Genomic DNA, 23,986 nt, shown 5'->3' with positions numbered 1-23,986 from the left:
TCAGCTCATAATCTTTCAAACACCAATGGATATAAGCCAAGCATGTCCAACCTTTCCTCTCAAGACAACCCTCCCACTCCAAGTATTTGTCGATTAAATAATCTCTGAATTGCTCCCCACACATTTACATCCCTACTTAAATAAGGAGACCAATACTGTACACAGTATTCCAGATGTAGTTTCACCAATAACCCGTATAACCGAGGCATACGCTCTTTACTTTTGAATCTAATTCACTTGCAATAAATTCTATCATTCTATTAGCTTTTCTAATTAATTGCTGTATCTGCATACTAACCTTTTGTGATTCATGCACAAGGACACTCAGATCTCTCTGCATCTCAGAGCTCTGCACCATTGAGTTAATATGCTTCATTTTTTTCTTCTTAACAAAATGTGAGTTTCACATTTTCCCACATAATACTCCATTTGCCAGATCTTTGTCCACTCATCTAATTTATGCACATTCCTTTATAGCCTCCTTATGTCCTTTTCATGACTTACTTTCCTATCTATATTTGTTTCATCGGCAAATTTTGCTATAATACCTTCAACTCCCTCATTCGAGCCATTTATATAAATTGGAAATGTTTGAAGCCCCCAAAACCTATCCCTGCCGCACGCCACTTGTTACATCTTGCCAACTAGAAATTGACTCATTTATGCCTACTCACGGTTTCCTGTTAGCTAACCAATCTTCTATCCATACCTATATGTCACTCGCTGGATAAAAGAAAATTACTGCAGATGCTGAAATCTGAAATCAAAGAGAAATTGCTGGAAAATCTCAGCGGGTCTGGTAACATCTTTAGGGAGAGAAAGGAGCTAACATTTTGAGTCCAGATGACCCTTTGTCAAAGCTAAAAGACAGAGAAAGTGGGAAGTATTTATACTGTGGAGTGAGACAATGAAAGATGAGTCATAGCCATGGAAACCAAGGGAACAAGGTGGTAATAGCCACAGAAACCAAGGGAAAGAGTGAAAATGACAATTCCCAGAGAAAACAAAAGGTGTGAAAGACCAAACAGTAGAGAAGCTAACATCAGAGGGTAAGCTGTGACAGATGTAGATGGGGGGGGGGGGGGGGGGGGGGGGGGGGGTGCAGGGGGAAGCAAGGAGGAGAAAAGTTAAGGAAAGGGGAATAAGATAGGGGGTTGAAATATATATAAAGAAAGACAAGAAAGAAAGAAATGGTAAAAGACAGTTAAAATGAAATGGGATGAAAACAAAAGGGTTGAAGTGGGGTAGAGCTAATCATCTGAAACTGTTGAATCCGATGTTGAGGCCTGATGTTGTGCCTAATCGGAAGATGAGATGTTGTTCCTCCAGTTTGTGTTGAGCTTCACTGGAACATTGCAGCAAGCCCAGGACAGACATGTGGGACACTTTTCTTCCCTTTGCTTCCCCTCCCCCCCCACATCTACATCTGTCACAGCTTACCTTCTGATGTTAGCCTCTCTGCTGTTTGGCCTTTCATAGCTTTTGTTCTCTCTGGGGATTGCCATTTGCACTTTTTCCCTTGGTTTCCATGGCTATGACTCATCTTTCATTCTCTCACTCCACAGTATAAATATTTCCCACTTTCTCTGTCTTTTAGCTTTGACATAGGGTCACCTGGACTCGAAATGTTAGCTCTTTTCTCTCCCTACAGATGCTACCAGACCTGGTGAGATTTTCCAGCATTTTCACTTTGGTTTCCAATATGTTGCCCACTGGACAATGAGCTTTTATTGTCCGCATTTTATAAAATGCCTTCTGGAAATCTAATACATTGCACTAACCATTTCCCCTTATCCACAGCACATATTGCTTCTTCAAAGAACTCCAATAACTTGGTTAAGCTTGATTTCTCACACATAAAACCACATTGAATCTGCCTGATTTCATGACATTTACCTAAAGTGCTCTGCAAAACATATTTAATAACAGCTTCTAACATTTCCTTATGACAGATGTTAAGATCACTGGCCTATAGTTTTTTGATTTCTGTCTTTTTGACTAAAGCTGAAACATTAGTTATTTTCCAATCTAATGTAACCTGCCCTGAATCTAGGGAGTTTTGGAAAATTAAAACCAGTGCATCAATTATCTCACTAGCCACTTATTTTACAACCCTCGAATGCTGTCCATCAGGTCCAGGAGACCTGTCAGCCTGCAGCTCTAACAATTTGCTCAGGGCTATTTTCCGGTGATTGTAATTTTCCTGAGCTCCCGCCCTCCCTTCCATTTCCTGATTTACAGCTATTTCTGGGATGTCACTCGAATCCTCTATAGTAAAGGCTGATACAAAATGCATGTTCAATTCATCTGCCACATCCTTATTTTCCATTATTAATTTCCCAGACTCATTTTATATAGGCCCAACACTCAATTTATTAACTTTTCTTTTTAAAGTATCTATAGAAACTCTTACCATCTGTTTTTATATTTCTAGCTAGCTTTTCTTTGTACTCTAATTTTTCCTCCTTATTAATCTTTGAGTCATTCTTTGCAGCTTTTCTATTCTGTCCAAATTTCTGACCTGCCACCCATTCTTGTGCAAATATATGCTTTTCCTTTAAGATTGATACTGGGCTGGATTCTCTGACCTCCCAGCCGTGTGTTTCTTGGCAGTGAGAGGCGGTGTGCTGTTTGCTGATGGCAGGAGTCACTGCTCCTGCTGATATGAATGGGATTCCCATTGGAGCTACCCCATGCTGCTGGGAAATCTGTGGGCTTCGGTACACTGCCAGTGGGACCAGAGAATTCTGACGCCAGTGATCGTCTGGAGAATTCCAGCCACTATCTTTGACTTTTCTTGTTAACCATGGATGGTGGGTTCTTCCCTTTGAATATTTATTTCTTGTTGGAATATATCTATACTGTGCATTCTGAAATATCCCCATAAATGTTGGCCACTGAATATCGATTGACTTGCCCGTTAAACTAATTTTCCAGTTCACCGTAGTTAGCTCTACTTTTGTGTTCTCATCATTGCCCTTATTTATGTTTAAACTACTAATCTTGTGTCATGTGAGAGTACCTTTAAGAAATAGGTGTTTATAAAATAGCTGTAGTGTATATACCTTTAAGAAATGGGTGTTTATCAAATAGCTGCAGTGATGTCAGAGTGTAGGTGGAGCTGGGCTGACTGCCAACTTTCGCTTTTGAGCTGGCAGCTATGGTGTGTGTTTAGTTTTGTTTTCAGAGTTGGAGCTGTATTCAGCCAAACAAGGTGTAATTGTGATCTCTCTCTGCATGAAAAGGATGTCTTCAGACCCCTTGCTAATTTAAAGTGATAACTGCTCTCAGTAGAGAATTTAAATCTGCTGTCTTTATTAAAGAGGATATTTGTCTTATGGATGTTGCGAGGAAAGATTAAGGGTTATTTATAGAGTACTGTATTCTTTGGGGGGAGTATTTGAGTTGATAATTGCTAAGATGTTTACTGTGTGTTTATAAAATGTTAACTGGATTCATATAATAATCATTGTTTTGTTTTAAAAGTATTTTAGATCTCTGTTGCATCACAGCTGTAGAGTGGGCCTTTGTGCTCCCCATAACCAAAATCTATTAAAGGTTGTGGGTCAGTGAATTCCATGATATACTTTGGGGTTCTCTAAACCCTGGCCCATAATTCTTGGAATCAATTTTCTTTCTCTCAAACTGAATGTGAATTTCAATCATATTATGATTGCTACTCCTCAGGGCACCTTCACCAGGGGGTCATTCATTGAGGTTATCCTGTTGCACCACACCAGGTTTAGAATAACCTGTTGTCTTTTTGGCTCCTGAATGTGCTGTTCTAAGAAACTATTCCAAGAACATTTTATGAATGCCCCTTTTAGGCTACCTTTGCCCATATGGTTTTCCCAGCCTATATGGATATTAAAATTCCCATGATTATTGTCATATCTTTCTGACAAGCTCCCTTTATTTATTGCTTTCTGTAGGGTGGCACAGTGGTCAGCACTGGTGCCTTACAGCACTGGGTCACTGTCCGTGTGGTGTTTGCACATTCTTCCGGTGTCTGCGTAGATCTCACCCCCACAACCCAAAGATGTGCAGGGTAGGTGGATTGACCACGCTAAATTCCCCGTTAATTGGAAAATAAAACTGGGTTACTCTAAATTTATTTTAAAAATGATTGTTTTATATTTTATCCTACCAATGTGGTCACTGTTAGGGGGCCTGTACAATGCTCCCACAAGTGCCGTTATCATTTCTCATCTCTACGCAAATCACTTCTACATCCTGGTTTCCTGAACTTGGGTCATCCCTTGCTATTGTGCTAATGCCGCTGTTAATTAAAAGAGTCAAAAACACCTTGCAACACTTACCCACCCCCCTCACCACCTTTTCCGAGCTTCCTGCCCTTCCAAAATGTCATCTACCCTTCAATGTTCAGGCCCCAATCCATGTCATTCCTGCAGCCATGTCTCTGTAAGGGCTATCAGATAGTACTGACTTATTTTTATTTAGTTATGAATTCATCTTTTTATTTTGATTGCTGTGTGCATTCAGATATAAAGCCTTCAGTTTGACCTCTTATTATATTGTAAACTGTAGCCTTATCTGCTGATTTACTCTTAAATTTGTCCGCACTATTCCTTTGTGACATGGTCTGTTTATCATTTCCCATATGAGTACCTTTCTCTTTTGCCTTGCCCCTATATTTTGATTTACCACATCTTCCTACATTTGATTCCTTGGCTCCACTATTTAGTCTAAAACGCTCCCTACTTCCCTAATTATGCAACAACTTGCTAGAACACAGGCCCCAGCATAGTTCAGGTGTAGCCTGTCCCAATAGTACAGCCACCACTTTATCTAATCTTGGTGCCAGTGCCCCACACACCCCGCCGGGCCGGAGAATCGCTGGGGGGGCGGCGTGAATCCCGCCCGCCGTCAAGCCGTAGTTTTAGCTCTCCCACAAGGGCAAACATCCTTTAGGTACGTACCCTATAACATTCCCTCAGGACCTTTTACGTTTCAATAAAATCACTTCTCATTCTTCTAAACTCCAATAGGTATAGGCCCAACCTATTCTTCAGACGATAATCTCACCCTTTCGTCAGACGATAATCTCCTTGTAGAAGTCCAGGAGACACAAAGATAAAGGTTAAAACAAATTTATTTTAACTCAATAGTAAATCAGCACCCATGGCATAATAATAATAATAATCGCTTACTGTCACAAGTAGGCTTCAATGAAGTTACTATGAAAAGCCCCTAGGCGCCTGTTCAGGGAGGCCGGTACAGGAATTGAACCCGTGCTGCTGGCATTGTTCCCCGCCGTCCCTTCTCCGGCGCCAGTTTTTCGGCGGGGGCGGGAATCGCATCGCGCCGGGCGTGGGCCATTTGTGGCGCTCCCCCCCGGTGATTCTTCGCCCCGCGATGGGCCGAACAATCGCTCATTTTCGGCCTGTCCCGCCGGCGTAGATTACACCAGGTCCGTACCAGTGGGACCTGGCTCTGCAGGCAGCCTGCGGAGTCCTCGGGTGGCAGGGGGGGCACGGTGGCCTGGCCCGCAATCGGGGCCCACCGATCCGCGGGCAGGCCTGTGCCGTAGGGGCACTCTTTCCCTCTGCGTTGGCCGCTGTAATGGTCCGCCATGGCCTGTGCGGAGAAGAACCCCGCTGCGCATGCGCTGGGATGATGCCAGTAAATGCTGGCGCTCTGGCGCATGCGCCAACTTGCACCGGCCAGCGACACCCTTTGGCGCGGCGCTAACCCCGCCGCTGCCGGCCTAGCCCCTGAAGGTGCAGAGAATTCTGCACCTTCCAGACAGCCTAACGCCAGAGTGGTTCACGCCACTCCTCGGCGCCGGTACGGCCCGCCCCGCTGGATAGCGGAGAATCCCGCCCCATATCTCTATAATCTTATTTGTTCTATGCTAGTTTGCAAGTTAATGAGGTAACAATCCAGAGATTTTTACATTTTAGGTTCTGCCTCTTAATTTGCGGCCTAGCTCCTCTATGTCTATGCAGAACCTCTTTCCCTATGCCAGGGGCATGTACATGGACCATGACGACCAGTTCCTCCTTTTCCCACGCCAAGTTCCTCTCCAGCTCTGAGCGGATGTGCTGGACCCTGGCACCGGGCAAGCAACACATTCTTCTGGACTCTCGCTCTTTCCTGCAGAGAACAGTGTCCATCCCCCTCACTAAACTGTCCCTTACCACCACAATATTCATTTTTGGTCTCCTCACTTGAACGGCTTCCTGTACCACAGTGTCATGGCCAGTCAGCTCCTCCACCCTGGGTCTTAAGGGTGTGACCAGCTCCTGGTACAAAGTGTCCAGGTAACTTTCTCCCTCCCTGATGCATTGCAGTGTCTGCAGCTCAGCCTCCAGTTCAATGACTCTGAGCCAAGGCTCCTCGAGCCACAAACACTGCAAACATGTTTGCCCTGGGTCACAATGACATGCAGAAGCTCCCATATGATGTAACAATGACACAAAATGACATCCTGCCTCCCGTAACACATTTTAATTCACTGCTTAATTCTTTTATTCAATTATTTATTTTCCTTTTTAAAAATATATTTTATTTAAAGTCGCCAAAGTGTCCCAGATGACCCTAGACTGCTTTTTCCTTTGAGGGGGAGAGCTGACTGGTGGTGATTTAACCTGAGGATCACACCTCAGGCTAGGGTTGAGAACGTGGGGCCTTCATGAATAACCTCAGCCGGTATGGATATTAAACACGTGCTGTTGGCCTTGCTTTGCACCCTGAACCAGCTGTCCAGCCAACTGAGCTAAACCAGATCCACATATCTTATTTACCTTCCACCAGTTCAAATACAATGTTCAAACCTTAGGATTAAAAAACACTTTCACTACTCACCAGGTACTCAGCAGATATCTACAAAAACATTGGACTTTCCCCCCTGGAATAGCATAAGAACTAATTCCTGCAGGGTGAAAACGTTAGACAAGTTAGATAATGCAAAGGAACACCTCCTTCCCCTCGTCTAACTTCCTCACTCATCCAACTCCCAGTACACTTATTCAAAGTTGCATTGAGGGGCCTATATTTCTATGCTCTGAAATCAAAGAGTTAGCTGAGCCCCAAGGGTAGAAAAACAGTTTAAGCTAGTTTCCTTAATTCACCACCTTCAATTGGTCTCCAGTGGACAGCATGCATATCCCTACTAATGCCTGGATAAAATTTAGAATTTAAACATTAGACGTTGGATGTTAAATGGGAAGTATAAATAAAATTAGATATTTAGAAAGAGGTTAAGATAGTCTCACTTATCCAATTCGTAGGGGGTGACACGGTGGCACAGTGGTTAGCACTCTGCCTCACAGCGTGAGGGGCCTGGTCCAATTCTAGCCTTGGGTGACTGTGTGTAATTTGTACTTTCTTCCCCAGTCTGCGTGGGCTTCCTCCAAGTGCTCCGGTTTCCTCCCACAGTCCAAGGATGTGTAGGCGAGGTGGATTGGCCGTGCTAAATTTCCCTTAGTGTCCAGGGATGTGCAGGTTAGGTGGGGTTACAGCGGTGTGGGCAGGGGAGTGGGACCAGCTAGGGTACTCTTTCCGAGGGTCGGTGCAGACTCAGTGGGCTGATTTGCATCCTTTTGCACTGTAAGAATTCTATGTTTCTAACTCTTGTTCAAATTCACAGTCCTATTAAAGTTTATCTTCTATTAGGTTAGAATTTACCAGAAAGATTGAATGCCCACAAGGCAGTCAGGTTCTGATAGATTTCAAAAGAGTCAAATTATTCCATGAACAGAGGAATATAACAGACCATGTAAAATATTGAAGGCATTCAATTTGTAGATTCCTTGCTCAGTTCTCACATTTAGATTCCTGGATTGTACCGATGTGTCTTATGTAGGCAGGCCTCTGGTCGTAACTGGGATTTAGGGCGCGATTCTCCCAACCTACGAAAAATCGGAGAATAGCGGGCGGCGTAAATTTTTACGGACACGCTGGTCCGACGCCCTCCCGCTATTCTCCCCCCCATGGCCGCCTCCCGACACTAATCGCTGCCCGCCGTTTTTTTACGGCGAGCAGCGATTCTCTCCTGGCCGATGGGCCGATCTCCAAGGCCTTTACGACTGTTTTTATGAACGTAAAACACACCTGGTCTGATCGTTTGTAAAATCGGCCTTAAAGTCCCGATCTGGGGAACCACGGCACCGATTGGCACGGCCGTACCACGGCCGTGCCAAAGGGTGCCATGGGCCCGCGATCGGTGCCCACCGATCGCGGGCAGCGGGTCCTTACCCCGCGCACTCTTTCCCCCTCCACCGCCCCGCTGGATCCATTCGCGGGACAGCTGAGGGGCATACCGGCCCGCGCATGCGCAGGTTGCACGCATATGCGTGATGACGTCATCTGCGCATACGCGGGTTGGAGTCGTCCAATCCGCGCATGCGCGGCTGACGTCATCTGACGTGTCAGCCGTTGCTAACTTTGGCTAGCGGGCTTAACGAAATTCGTTAAGCCCGCGATGCCGGAGTTCACGGCCGCGCGATGCTAGCCCCGACCTGGGAGCAGAATCGGTTCCCGGTCGGGGGGGCGGAGGCTGGCGTCAAACACGCCCGTTTTGACGCCAGCTTCCCGATTTTTCGTAAATCGGGAGAATCGCGCACTAAGTTCTCAGAAAGAGACTCCATTTTGGAACAGGTATCATAGAATTTACAGTGCAGAAGGCGGCCATTTGGCCCATCGAGTCTGCACCGGCTCTTGGAAAGAGAACCCTACCCAAGGCCCACACCTCCACCCTATCCCCATAGCCCAGCAACCCACCCAATACCAAGGGCAATTTTGGACACTAAGGGCAATTTTAACATGGCCAATCCACCTAACCTGCACATCTTTGGACTGTGGGAGGAAACCGGAGCACCCGGAGGAAACCCACGCGCACACGGGGAGGATGTGCAGACTCCGCACAGACAGTGACCCAAGCCGGGAATCATGTCTGTTGACTTGAAAACATTTCCTGCAGAAGCAGTCATTTCCAGCAGCCTTAATGGTACAAATGGGACATTCTGTGGTGTCAAAAAGGATGGATGACTCAACGATTGAGACATTTCAAGATTTCCCAGATACTGAACACCGGTGCCACTACAAAAGAAGGATTACATACTGAAGAATGAGGATGAAAAGTAGTTTTAGCAGATCTGGATAGCACAGCAGACAACACAATTGGAGCAGCAATAGCAGGCAAATGAACTCTGGAAATGCCAGGGGAAGAAATAACAGGTGCTTCAGGCGTGATCCAAAATAGCATTTTGCAAAGCACTGCCCAAATTGCAACAGCAGAGTTTTTGAAGTGATGTGTGACACAAAGAATTAGGAGGCTGATGATGATGATGATGATCAGTTTGAAGCTGTTGTACAAGTCACAAGATGCTTTACAGTCTGGTGAGGAGTGTATTAACTGTGTGATGTTAGATAGTTATTGCACCACAACATCAAAACAGATTGGTTAAAATGTTGTCTAGATTTACTCCGTAGTGAGGATTGAGGTAATGTCTGGAAGTATGGAAATTCTACTTGTTTTAGGTTCAGGTATGACAATACATTGAAGGCACTAAATAGAGTGGTGATTTCATGCAAAATTGTTGGAGTAAGCTACATTATTAGCACTGATGTGTCTTCTATTGATGTGAGGTAAGTCTTCCATGAAAAAGGTACAAATGAAACTGTAATTGGATCATGATAAAACAATTGCTTTTGGAAAGTCAGCGGATCTGCAGTTTAGTCAATCAGGGCATTATTGTATCTCCTTAACAAAACCTGACATTTCTAATCAGAATGTCAGAGGAATAGAAACATAGGACTGAGGAGCAGGAGCAGGCCATTCAGCCCTTCAAGCCTGCTGCGCTATTCAATAAGATTATGGCCGATTTGTTTGTGGGTCTCAATTCCACTTTGCTTTCTGCCCCCCCATAAACCTTGACTCCCTTGTATATCAAAAATCTGACTGCTTTGACATAGTTTCCACTGCTCTCCAGGGAAGGGAATTCTACATAGTAATGACCCTTTGAGAGAAAAACATTCTCCTCATCTCCGTCTTAAATGGTCGATCTCTCATTCTTAAACCACAAGCCCTAGTTTTAGCTCTCCCACAAGGGCAAACGTCCTTTAGGTATGTACCCTATCACATTCCCTCAGAATCTTTTACGTTTCAATAAAATCACTTCTCATTCTTCTAAACTCCAATAGGTATAGGCCCAACCTGTTCACTCTTTCTTCAGACGATAAGCTCCTTGTAGAAATCCAGGAGACACAAAGATAAAGGTTAAAACAAATTTATTTGAACTCAATAGTAAATCAGCACCCATGGCATAATAATAATAATAATAATTGCTTATTGTCACAAGTAGGCGTCAATGAAGTTACTATGAAAAGCCCCTAGGCGCCTGTTCAGGGAGGCCGGTATGGGAATTGAACCCGCGCTGCTGGCATTGTTCTACATTACAAGCCAGCTGTTTAGCCCACTGTGCAAAACCAGCCCAGCATCCAACACTAGTGTCCCAGCCCGGATCTAATAGGAACTCCGAGTCCGGGTCTGGGACAATATGTAAAAGGCTTGATAACGGATTCTAGCTGGATGGGCCTCAGCCCATTACCATGGAAACCCTTATTTGACGAGCCCTACATGAAGATCAATGAGTGATTCCTCATGATCCTCGTGAAGGTTATCATACTCCTGTTCCAGGAATGAGTCAAGTGAACATTTTCTGAACTGCTTCAAGTGCAATTATACATTTTTTTCCAAATAAGGAGACCAAAATTGTACACAGTTCCCCAAATGTGATTTCATCAATCCCCAAGCCCATAAGAAACTACAGAGAGGCATGAACACAGCCCAGTACATCACACAAGACCATCTCCCAACCATTGACTGTCTACACCTCCTGCTGCCATGGGAAAGCGGGCAGCATAATTAAAGACCCCTCCCGCCTGGGTTATTCTCTCTTCCAACCTCTTCCATTGGGCAGGAGATCCAAAAGTCTGAAAACACACACTCACGGGTTCAAAAATAGATTCTTCCCCACTGTTGCCAGACTCCTCAATGACCCTCTTCTGGACTGAGCTGATCTCTCCACACATCTTCTGTACTGAGTAGCACTACACTCCATACGCTTCACCTGATACCTGTGTCTATGTATTGACATTGTGCATTTATGTATGTCCTATGTTTTTCCATGTATGGGACAATCTGTCTAGACTGTATGCAGAACAATATTTTTCACTACATTGGTACATGTGACAATAAAACAAATCCAAATCCATATAAAACTTCCCTACTTTAATATTCAATTTCCCTTGCAATAAATTATGTCATTCCATTTGCCTCCCTATTCACTTTCTGTACCTGCATGCTAACATTTTGTGATTTATGCATGAAGATATAGTTATGGATAAAGGGGTTGAAGGAATCAAGGAATATGGGGGGGGGGGGGTGGCGGGATTGGGGTGTTGAATTTGGTGATCAGCCATGATCATAATGAATGGCAGAGCAGGCTTGAAGGGATGAATGGCCTACTCCTCTTTCTATTTTCTATATATGTTTCTATGTAAGACACCCTCTGTTCCACCAGGTTCTGCAACCTCTCTGCATTTAAGTAGCATACCACTTCTCTATTCTTCCTGCCGAAGTGGACAAGTTCAATTTTCTCACATTATTTCGCACAATAAATATGAATGACATCAGGTGATAAGAATCGGAGAAAAAAAGAAAATCGTCTTCAAGCTGCATAATTTGCTCATCCTTTATGTCAGAGATTAACATTTCTGCTGACGGGTGCTGGTGTGGTTGATGCTGTGCATTCAATGTGAAACGCATGAAAAGTATCAGAGATACCATCACATCTTATTGTAAACATTCTATTGGCTTGTGACTTTGATCAGGTAGTTATAGACTCAAAGAATTTACAGTGCAGAAGGAGGCCATTCGGCCCATCAAGTCTGCACCGGCCCTTGGAAAGAGCACCCTACTTAAGCCCACACCTCCATCCTATCCCTGTAACCCAGTAATCTCACCTAACCTTTTTGGACACTAAGAGAAATTTAGCACGGCCAATCCACCTAACCGGCACACCTTTGGACTGTGGGAGGAAACCGGAGCATCCGGAGTAGGGTTTAAAACAAAGGTTTGAAATAAAGATAGGAATATTTTTATTTTACACTTTACAGGCATGACTACCGAATATACTGCAGAATTCTCCGTCGGCGGGATTCTCCGTTTCGCCGGCATTGCATCAACGACCGCGGGTTTCCCGCCGGCATGGATTGGCCACAATGGGAAACCCCATTGGCTAGCTGTCAGAACGGAGAATACGCCGTGCCAGGAAACAGGGCTGGCGGGAGAGAGAGCCCCGCCCTTAGTCTTTCAAGACTAATACATGACAAATAAAGAAAGAGTGATTGTAGATAAAGCCATGGAGAAATGAATAGGGACAACCTTGGGACACCCACTAAGTTTCTAAGTAATATCACAAGGGGATTTACCAATGGCAAGTTGAGAGACATGTGTGTAAACATGAACAGTGAGTTTGTGGGCTGGATTCTCTGATCCCCCAGCCCTGTGTTTCTCGGTGGCGTGCCGTTTGCTGACAGCGGGATTCTTTACTCCCCCGCTTGTCAATGGGATTTCCCATTGAAGCCACCCCATGCCAGTGGCAAACCCGCAGGTGGTGTTCCGCGGCTGGAAGAAACAAGGAACCCCAACGACCAGATAATTCTGGCCGATGAATATTGTAGCTGAAAGTCTTTTCAGCAATGGAATCTGTGAAAGAAATCATGTGGTGATAGACAAGATGCTCCATAAAACCTTATCTGAACTGCAAGTTGACAAACTGCACTGGCATGAGCATCTCATGCAAAGAATTCACTATTAATGGTTGGCGTGTATAGTCCCTACCAAATGGTCCATGAACACAATCCCAAATTACTTTCTGTGGGGGGCATTTTTTTCTACACATTTGAATGCTTTACAGGCAGGGATAAGGATTTTAATCACGGCTGAGGTCTCTGAGAAAATTCAGAGAGCTCTAAGGCATATGAAATATCTTAGACAATCTGAAATAGACTTTAATTCTGGGGCTATTATGTGTTACAATAGAGAGGGTCATAAGGAATGGAAAGACCCTGCTAAGGCATTGGGCATGTTGGCAAATCTGTGATTATGCAACATGTAATAAGACTATTACGGTTCATTCCTCATGGTTAATCAAGATTGATTTCAAACTCTCACAATCTGAACGGCTGATAGAAGGCGAACAATAATCTTGTATCTCACATACTCGTGTTTTGCAATGAAAATTCTGAGGGACAGAATACAAAAGATCAGGACCTGGATTCTCCGATTTGGAGACTAAGTGCTCTCTGCGAAGGAGAATCGCGGTAACTGTGCGCTGTCACTAGGAGCGCTGGTCAGGAGCAATTCATGTTGTGCAAATGGGCCAGCCCGCAGCCTGCATGCAGCCTGCCTGTGACTTGGCTGCGCAGGCCGATTCACTGGGGTCAGGATTCGCGTTCTGAACCTGACAAGCTGGCGCAACTTTTAAGCGCCCCACTCAGAACTGCCATTCCAGCCAAGAGGATGGCTGTATGAAGACCGGCACCAAGATTCCTGGATTCTGACATTGAATGCATGCTGGATGCCATTGAGGAGAGGAGGGACACCGTCTTGCGCAGGGTGTGGACGGAGACTCAAGCCTGTGATCCTGATGGAGCTCTGAGATGAGGTGGCAGAGGCTCTGAGTGCTGCCAGTATCACCAAGGGGACCAGCATGCATTGCCATAAACGACCTACTTCGAGCAGCTCGGGTGAGTAACCGCTTGGTGCCCCTGGCATCGCTCCCATCCCTCACCTCACACATCAGCCCCCAATCCCCTGGAGGCCAATAACACCCCACCTGGCTGTATCTCCCACACAACCCACCCCCCATGCAACCCCAATATATTTATTGTCATCTTTGGCCAGGAGCCTTGGACACACATGACACCAACTACATACATCCTCTAAAACTCTCCTCCCAGTGTCTCATTATCTCCTTCCTGCATCCACAAGGATAAAGCGAGAATCAAGGTGATCATCGCTGCGAGCGCCAGAAGACAGGAGGGTCATCCCAGATTCAGGTCCACACCCTCTGAGGAAAGGGACCTGAAACTGATGGGGGAGGTCGAGGAGAGGGCAATGGCTGCGATGGAGCTCAGTATTCGCCAAGGAAGCGAGAATCCAATGCAACACAGATATAGCAAGACATATAGTCCTTATAGCAAGTGAGTCACCCAACTCCCACAGTCCAGTCCTTCCCAAGATCTCACCCCATGTCTTTTGACTTACAGGATCCCCATCAGGCGAGGCCGGGCCACCCGGGATAACTGCCCCTCCTCAGGACCCTCAGAACACCCCGAAGCACAACTCCAGGGAAGACACCAACACCTCGGCACTGTTTGCACCTGCACCATCTATCTTCACAGAGCTTATCAACTCAGTGGGTCACCCTCTGGTCAGCATCACACACATGCTGCAGCACATCAGTTGGTGGCGGGGACTCCCAAGGGAGCGAAAGGTGATCTTATCACTGCTGCAGGTGCAAAATCAGAGCCAGAATCTACAGGAGGGGGGGTGTCAGCAACATTCCAGAACCTGCAAATACAGTTGGAGGAGTCCCTTTATCTTCAGGAGATGGTGCCAACAATGCGTGGCACCCAGACCAACACTGAAAGGGTGGCATCTGTGGTGGAAGACCTGGGCCAAGACATCAGAGCTATGTGTCAGGGTGTCCAAGGCTTGGGCATACTCTGCTGTCCATGGCTGAGGCGCAGGAGAGGGAAGCCCAGTCACAGGTGTACATGCCCCTGAGCTAATGAACATTGCTGCGGCACTCCAGAGCTTGGCCAATTCACAAAGGGCCGTGGCTGAGGGCATTGAGATCATTGGCCGGAGACTGAGTGACTATAACGATACACAGAGGGACATGTCCGAGGCAGTGAGGGACGTGACAGAGGCAGTGAGGGACATGTCCCGATTTCAGTGTGCCATGGCTGAGGGCATTGAGACCATGTCCATCTGTGCCATATGTGTTAGCGATAAGCTCTGTGGCCCCTGTCCTGTTTCTCCTAGTGTGATTTACTGAGAGTCTCCTCACTGGGTGAGCCTTGTGCTCTCCTAGCAGGGGTCTGGCAACTGAGTGTGTGGTGGAGATGTTCATATTGTGCAGTGATTCGTCTCCATGCTAAGAACCTGGTGTGCGAGCATGTCCTATGGATGGGGGGTGGGGGGGGGGGGGGGGCGAGGAATATATTCCCATGTATAAAGTTTCCTGCAAAATATCTGTCAATAGAATCTCATATCCACTGCTCCCAAAAAAGCTATTGTTTCTGTAGCTTAAGTACTTTTAAAACCCTTTTTCTTCACAGATTCCCAAGATAAAGGGAAGTGTTTTCCATTTTCACCCACAAAAAATATTATGATGGCAGTAGCACATGAATGCATATCAGGAAGATTGACATGAGAAGACCTAAAGAGGCAAGCAATGAAGAAGGGAAACTGCAAATTGAAAAATAAAACGCATTTGTGGCCTGAATGATGCTTCAAGGGTGTGATATTTTTCAGTGAAACCTGTTTTGTCGAAAGTAGGATGTGTTAAACTAATAGCAGATCTTCCATTGTTATATTGAGATTAAAAAGAGAACATTTTAGTCATTATCATGATGCATGTTGATTTCTTATGGGGCAGTGCTGTGGAATTTTAGAAATGCATTATTAATAAGATTTAAGTAGAATTTAAGATTGGAAGTTAGGTTTCAGGAGCTTTTAAATATATCCGTTTTGGCATTAAGCATATTAGGTCTGGTGTTAAGGGGGATTTTAAGAGGTGGGACACTTTGCACTTGACGTTGGCAAGGAGGGTGCGGGTGGTGAAGATGAAAGTGCTGCCAAGGTTCCTGTTTATCTTTCAGACCTGATGTGACCATCAATTCATTCAGAGACACGAGTTGAAGTAAACTGTGGCTTTAATCGGCTTACAACTGAGCCTGCCTGCGACTATGCTGAACTGAAGGCGGACTCGCAGGACCGCAGCACTTATACTTCCAGAAGGGGGTGGAGCCAAGGGCGGAGCCCTGTACATGCTCCTCATCTCCCCCTGTGGGCAGAGCCATGCAACAGCTCACAGATGGAGCCCACAGGGACACAGTAATGTACAGTGTGAATTATAGTGGTTACACATTCACCAGCCTTCAAAGACCCTCCTGATTTTTATCCCTCAGGCCTTCTTCCAGAGTTTGGAGGCACTGATCTCCGAGTTTATATGGTGGGGGGGGGGGGAGGCAGAGATGGAAAGGGAGGTGGCGCTCTCAAAACTGTTGCATTATTATTGGGTGACGAATGTGGAGAAGGTGAGGCGATAGTGGTGGTGGTGCGGGGGGTGGGGGGGGGGAGGGTAGGGGGTAGGGGGTGGAGTGGGGCAGGTTGGAAGAAGAGTCCTTCAGGGGATCCAGTCTGAGGACCACGGTGACGTTAGCTCTGGGAAAGTGTACGGGGAGCCCGATGATGGAATCGATGGTCAGGTTGTGGAACCAGTTGAGGAGGCATTTTGAGTTGGAAAGATTGTCGGTGCTGTCGCCACGGTGTGGAAATCTCAGGTTCAAGATGGGGGAGATGGCTGGGATATATGGGAAAAGGGGGGAGGCGGGGCTGGAGCAGGTTAGAGACATGTTCTTGGAGGGGAAGTTTGTGGGACTGGACGTGCTGCGGGGGAGCTTTGAGTTGTCAAGGGACAGTGAGTTTAGATATATGCAGGTGAGGGATTTGGGATGAAAGGAGTGGAGGATGTTCCTCAAGCTGCTGGTGTACACACTGTTGGAGCAACTGCTGCTTCCTGAAGACTTGGGGGAGGGCAGGATTGGAGATATATACAGGTGGTTGGGGGAGAAGGGCATGAAGATTAAGAGTAAATGGGAAGAGGAGTTTGGAGGGAAATGGGTTGGGGGCTGTGGTGTGAGGAGATGTGACGGGTAAACTCAATCTCCTCCTGCGCAAGAATGAGCTTGAATCATAGAATCATAGAATTTACAGTGCAGAATGAGGCCATTCAGCCCATCGAGTCTGCACCGACCATTGGAAAGAGCATCCTACTTAAGCCCACACCTCCACCCTATCCATGTAACCCAGTAACCCCACCCAACCCAACCCAATGTTTTTGTACACTAAGGGCAATTTATCATGACCAATCTACCTAACCTGCACATTCTTGGACTGTGGGAGGAAACTGGAGCACTCGGAGGAAACCCACGCAGACACGGGGAGAACGTGCAAACTCTGCAGAGACAGTGACCCAAGCCGGGAATCGAACCTGGGACCCTGGAGCTGTGAAGAAACTGTGCTAACCACTGTGCTACTGTGCCCCCTTTGTGCTACCGTGCCCCCTTCAGTTCAAGGTGGTGCACAGGATGAGTGGGTTTTTCCAGGGGGTGGCTGATGGGTGCGAGACGTGTGGGTGGAGGCTGGCCAATCATGCGCATATGTATTTTATAATCCCAGTTTATAATCTTTATTAGTGTCACAAGTAGGTTTATATTAACACTGAAATGAAGTTACTGTGAAAATCCCCTAGTCGCCACATTGTGACACCTGTTCAGGTACACTGAGGGAGAATTGAGAATGTCCAAATTATCTAACAGCACAGGACTTGTGGGAGGAAACCAGAACACCTGGAGGAAACCTATGCAGACACGGGGAGAATGTACAGACTCCACATAGACAGTGACCCAAACAGAAATCAAACCTGGGACCCTGGAGTTGTGAAGCAACAGTGCTAATCACTGTGCTACTGTGTTCTGGGGCTGCTATTGATGGAGGTGGTGTTTGGAATGCTATCCAAGATAGTGGGCATGGAAGTCAAGCCAGACCCTATGGTGGCGATTTTTGTGGTCTCGGAGTGCCAGAGCCCCTGGAGGGGAAGGGGGCCTGTGTTGTGGCCTTCGTCTCTCTAATTGCCCGGCAAAAGATCCTGTTCAATTGGAGGGCAGTCACACCGTCGGGGGTGAAGGCTTGGCTTGGGGATTTGTATGACTTTCTGTGGTTGGGGGAGATGAATTTTGAGTTGAAGGCCACATAGGACGGCTTTGAGGTGTGGTGGGGGCTGTTCATGACGCTATTTGAGGAGCTGTTCGGCGTTTCAACCAGAGGAGGAGAGGGGATAAAAGAGGAAAAATTGCACAAACTGAGGATAGTGATTGGGTGGACAGTGTGATTTATATTTTGCTGATGTTGCATGTGTTTGGAATAAAATACCTTTAAAAAAAAAGCGTATTAGGTCTGAGGCAATTTTGAATCAGCAACCCTATTTAGAAAGTGTTACTTGCTATGCCCAGCGAGTACCTGCCCTAGACATAATTTTAAACATGAACTGGGGTTAGCGAGACAGGGGTCCACTTTCCCCTGGAGCCACACAGCAATGTTTATCTGACCAAGACTGTGCTGTGGGACTCATGTAGTCGCTGCAACAAAGATCCGAAGATTGACGGGGGGGCTGGAGTGCGAGGTGAGGCTGGAAACACATGAGGAGGCGTGATTGGGGGTGAGCAATGGCAGGTGGGGGGAGGGGGGGGGGGGGCGCTGATGAAGACAAGGGGTGCAATGTGGAAGGGGGGATTTGCAGGACGGGAGGGAGAGGCAAACTCTCGCCAAAGCCTCCCTGGCCAGCAGCCAGACTCCTCCATGTTCCTTAACAGTGACAAGGGGTTGTATGACAGGCCTGCCAATACACCAAGCATCTTGGTATGCATGACTAGCAGCATCCTCCTGAATGAAACCTCCAGTGTCCTGGCACACAGAACAGTTCTTTCCTCTTGGCCTGGCTATCGACTATTTGTGCCCAACAATTCACCACATGCGGATCCCTACTCTATGGTACCCTGTAAAATATGTGCAATACCAGTATCTGAGCTCAGGGTAGTGATTGTCAGACCACATGTTTCTTTATGAATGGTGTGGTGTTCTTTCTGGAGCCTGCAGCTCCTGTACAGGGTACCTGAAAACAGAAAATCAGAAGGGGAGGTTTGGGGTAAGGAACAAGGAATCTGATGGAAAGCAAGGAACTCACATTCACATTATTTTCAGCATGCGTCTATGGAGAGCACAAGTTTGCATGTGCCAAAGGTCTCAATTGTTCTTGTTCTGAGGTACACCGGCAGCCCTTGCCAATCAGTGACTTTCTGCTGCACGTTCGGCTTTTGCAAAGCAGACTGACTAACGAGATTGGCTTTTGTTTTAGGGTCAAAGTCACAGAGTAACAGAGAATTGTTCTGTACAACCATCAATTTCAATATAGATTTAATGGATTCTGGTGCATTCTTACTAGCTTCAGTCTTCCTTAAAATTTTGTTTTCATCATTCTTGTTTGGACTCTTCTGGCCCTCGGCACGGTGAGATTGATGAAAAACTGTTCTTTGATATTTATCTCATCAACTGTATTCACTGATCTTACACGGTCCAATATAGGACGCACAAAACATTATTTGCAAAATGCCCAATACAGCCGCTCCTGGAAAAGACTTTTCCAAAGGCCAGACATTGCCGTGGGGCATGTCGAGTGCTACATTTTTGGCACAAGATGGCGGCGGAAGGCCTCATCGCGATGAGATTGATGAAAACTCTTATTCGGTATTTATCTCATCACCGATATTCACTGATTTTACATGGTCCATTGTAGGATGCGTAAAACATTATTTTGCAAAATGCCCAATACAGCCGCTCCTGGAAAAGACTTTTCCAAAGGCCAGACATTGCCATGGGGCATGTCGAGTGCCACATTTTTGGCACAAGATGGCAGAAGGGGCTTGTCTCCCAAAATGACCGCATTTGCTTTGCTGTTTCGTATCTGTGAGCTCAAGATGGTCGCCCGCTTTGAGACCACGTTACTTTAGGATGTGCGTCACAGCACTGCTGGCGTTGGCATCTTCCTCTGAATTGGCAACAAACTTTTGTGCGCTAAGTGTGCTGTTTTGCTGTGCAGGTACCTCATTCACAAGACACACTTGTGGTGAATGTAACTCTGTAATTCACACTGTGATATATATATATGAGACCGTACGATTGTAAGCGCAGTTGCGTTGCCCGACCACTAGGGGGAGTAGCTCTGGGAATGAGTTTGTACAGGGCTCCTCCCCCTGGACTGCTGTATCAATATCGATGCCCAGAGTCAGCCGACCAGTTCATTGAGAGTTCAACGTGTAACAGGCTGGCTCTGTAGTAAGTAGATTAAAACCACTGTCCATATCTTAAAGCACGTGTCTCGTGAATTTTGTTTTTAATGTTTTTTTATTGAGTTTTCATATTTTATATACAACATATTACAAATCATTAGAGAAGAAAAAAAAACACACGCAAAAATTAACATGTATATTTACAGGTAAGCATCTTCATAATAACAATTGTGGCCACCCCCTTCAGCTGGCATACATATTTTACATTCCCCAATATGGCCGAGGCACATGTTTATAGGCATTTATTTATAGTTTGGTTTTGGACCTTAGCTTGCCATCAAACCCCCATAACGAGCCCGTAACCACCCCCCCCTCCCCCCCCCCCCCCCCCCACCCCCCCCCCCCCTCCCCCCCACCCCCCCCGGCTACCTTCCCCCGATTCCCGTCCATTTTCCCCACCCGACTATTCTTCCTCTTGTTCGTTGGCCACAAACAGGTCCCGGAACAATTGCATGAATGGTTCCCACGTTCTGTGGAAGCCGTCGTCTGACCCTCTGATGGCGAATTTGATTTTCTCCATTTGGAGAGATTCCGAGAGGTCGGACAGCCAGTCTGCAGCTCTGGGCGGTGCTGCTGACCGCCAGCCAAACAGGATTCTAGGGAGGCAAAGGCAAGGGCGTCCGCCCTCCTCCCCAGGAATAGATCTGGCGGGTCTGAAACCCCGAAGACCGCCACTATCGGGCATGGCTCCACCCTCACCCCCACCACTTTGGACATAGCCTCGAAGAAGGCTGTCCAGTACTCCACAAGTCTGGGGCAAGACCAGAACATGTGGGCGTGGTTGGCTGGGCCTCTTTGGCACCGTTTACATCTGTCCTCCACCTCCGGGAAGAACCTACTCATACGGTTTCTTGTTAAGTGGGCTCTATGTACCACTTTTAGTTGCGTCAGGCCGAGCCTTGTGCACGTGGAGGTGGAGTTGACCCTATACAGTGCTTAGCTCCAGAGTCCCCACCCTATCTCCATCCCCAGGTCGTCCTCCCATTTCATTCTTGTTGCGTCCACTACGGTGTCGTCCCTTTCTACCAGTCGGTCATACGTGTCGCTACAGTTCCCTTTCTCTAGGATACTTGCGTCCAGTAGGTCTTCCAGTAGTGTCTGTCGTGGCGGTTGTGGGTATGTTCTTGTCTCGTGTCTCGTGAATTGATGGTCTCATCAATTTAATCTACTTAAGAAACAGTAAGGAACAATCATGGAATCAGCCCTCAAGCCTGTGCGATTGGAACTCGACCCACAGGATGCAGAGGCAAAATAAATCTTTTCGCATTGGCTCCGATGCTTTAAAGCCTACCTGGCTGAAGCAAGCACAGCTGAAACGACGGAGGAGCAGAAACTTAGCCTACTGCACGCGAGGGTAAGCCACAGAATTTCCACTTAACTAAACTGTACCGGCTCATATACTGAAGCCCTAGCGTTACTCGACAAAATGTATGTGAGGCCTGTAAATGAGGTCTACGCGCGACACGTGTTTACTACTCGCCGCCAGCGGCCTACGCAATCACTCGAAGAATTCCTCAGAGAACTAAAAACTCTATCTCGGGACTGTAACTAACAGGCTGTAACTGCTGCAGAGCATAGAGAACTTGCTGTCCGCGATGTCTTTTTGCAGGCCTGAGATCAAATTACGTGCGGCAGCGACTGCTGGAAAAGGGGGCCCAAAATCTTGAAGATACTGTTGAACTTGCTACGACTATGGAGGTCTCATTTTGCAGCCTCACCTAGTCCCCGCGGACCCCGCGACCCTGTCATGGGCCCCCGACCAGCGACTCCCCCAGGCCTGCGCCGCACGGCTGCCCAGCCACAATACTGCCCCAGCCTGCCACTTTTGTGGCCAGCCCCAGCACCCGCAGCAGCACTGCCCGGCCCGCAACGTGGCCTGCAGCAGCTGCGGGCGAAAAGGACACTATGCCAGAGTGTGTCTGGCGAAGAAAGCCCCAGCCTCTAACCCTCCCACGGCTCAAAGCACTCGTTCCCCGAATTCACAGGCCCACAGGCCCCAAAATGCTGCAGCCTGTATGCCGACTCCGCCCCCACCCAACATGTGCGACTCATGGGGGTGGCCATCTTGGCAATCCTCCTCCATGCGGCTGGCCATGTGCGGCTCATGGGGGCGGCCATCTTGGCAATCCTCCTCCATGCGGCCGGCCATGCGCGACTCATGGGGGCGGCCATTTTGGGATCCATCCCCTCCAAACTCTGAGACTTACCTCGACGACTACGAACTCAGAGGGCAGTCATCACGGGGCCACTCCAGCACAGCTGATCGAGCCGCCGACTACCCGCAACTCAGCGCAGTCACACTGCGCCCAAAGAACCTCCACAACTCGATGGTGACGGTCCAAATCAACGGGTACAGCACGCCGTGCCTTTTCGACTCCGGGAGCACTGAGAGCTTCGTACACCCAGATCTGGTAAGACACTGTTCGCTCCCCGTTTTCCCCGCGCGGCAAACTATCTCCCTCACTTCGGGCTCCCACTCTCTTCAGATCCAAGGGCGCACCGCCGCGACTCTCACAATCCAAGGCGCTAGCTATTCTACCTTCCAACTCTACGTCCTGCCCGAACTCTGCACCCCACTCTTATTGGAACTCAATTTTCAATGTAATCTCAAGAGTCTCACCCTCAGTTTCGGCGGACCCCTACCCCCACTCACTGTCGGCAGCCTAGCCACGTTGCGAATCCCCCCCTCCTCTCTTTGCCAACCTCACCCCGGACTGTAAACCCGTAGCCACTCGCAGCATGCGATACAGCCTGCAGGATAGGGTGTTCATCCGATTGGAGGTCCAAAGGCTCCTCAGTGAGGGGATCATAGAGGCCAGCAATAGCCCCTGGAGAGCTCAGGTGGTGGTCGTCAAGACCGGGGAAAACTTCCGCATGGTCGTAGACTATAGTCAGTCTATTAATAGGTTTACGCTCCTCGACGCGTACCCCCTCCCCAGGATTGCAGACATGGTAAATCAGATCGGCCAGTATCGGCTCTTTTCCACGGTGGATCTGAAGTCTGCATACCACCAGCTCCCAATCCGCCCGGAGGACCGCCACTACACGGCATTCGAGGCCGATGGCCGCCTCTTCCATTTCCTCCAGGTTCCCTTCGGCATCACTAATGGGGTTTCGGTGTTCCAACGAGCAATGGACCGAATGGTGGACCAGTACGGGCTGAGGGCCACGTTCCCGTACTTGGATAACGTTACCATCTGTGGCTATGACCAGCAGGACCACGACGCCAACCTCTACCGTTTTCCTCAGACGGCTCAGAAACTAAACCTCACCTATAACAAGGAGAAATGCATTTTCCGCACGACCAGACTAGCCATCCTCGGCTATGTTGTGGAAAACAGAATCCTGGGTCCTGACCTGGACCGTATGATCCCCCTCTTAGAAATCCCTCTCCCTCATTGTCCCAAGCCCCTCAAACGGTGCTTGGGATTATTTTCGTATTACGTCCAGTGGGTCCCTCAATATGCGGACAAAGCCCGCCCACTCTTTAAGGCCACACTATTTCCCCTGTCAGCTGAGGCGCGCCAGGCCTTCAACTGCATCAAGGAGGACATCGCCAAAGCGGCCATGCGGGCGGTGGATGAATCCACCCCCTTTCAGGTTGAGAGTGACGCCTCTTGCAGCCACTTTAAATCAGGTAGGGAGACCAGTTGCATTCTTCTCCCGAACCCTCTCCGCTTCGGAACTCCGACACTCGGCAGTCAAAAAAGAAGCACAAGCCATTGTGGAGGCTATTCGTCACTGGAGGCACTACCTC

General features: G+C 47.5%; 1 long non-coding RNA gene across 1 annotated transcript; it reads left to right on the top strand.

Annotated features, from left to right (window-relative positions):
* The first annotated feature begins 12,102 nt into the window (after positions 1-12,102).
* On the top strand, positions 12,103-15,667 carry LOC119965149. The gene is made up of 2 exons (XR_005460441.1): positions 12,103-13,779; positions 15,379-15,667. It is a non-coding gene; the product is annotated as an uncharacterized LOC119965149 (long non-coding RNA).
* Positions 15,668-23,986: the final 8,319 nt, after the last annotated feature.

This window comes from Scyliorhinus canicula, chromosome 4 (assembly GCF_902713615.1).
Source record: "Scyliorhinus canicula chromosome 4, sScyCan1.1, whole genome shotgun sequence".
Taxonomy (NCBI): domain Eukaryota; kingdom Metazoa; phylum Chordata; class Chondrichthyes; order Carcharhiniformes; family Scyliorhinidae; genus Scyliorhinus; species Scyliorhinus canicula.
This window is presented reverse-complemented; position numbering and strand designations above follow the sequence as displayed.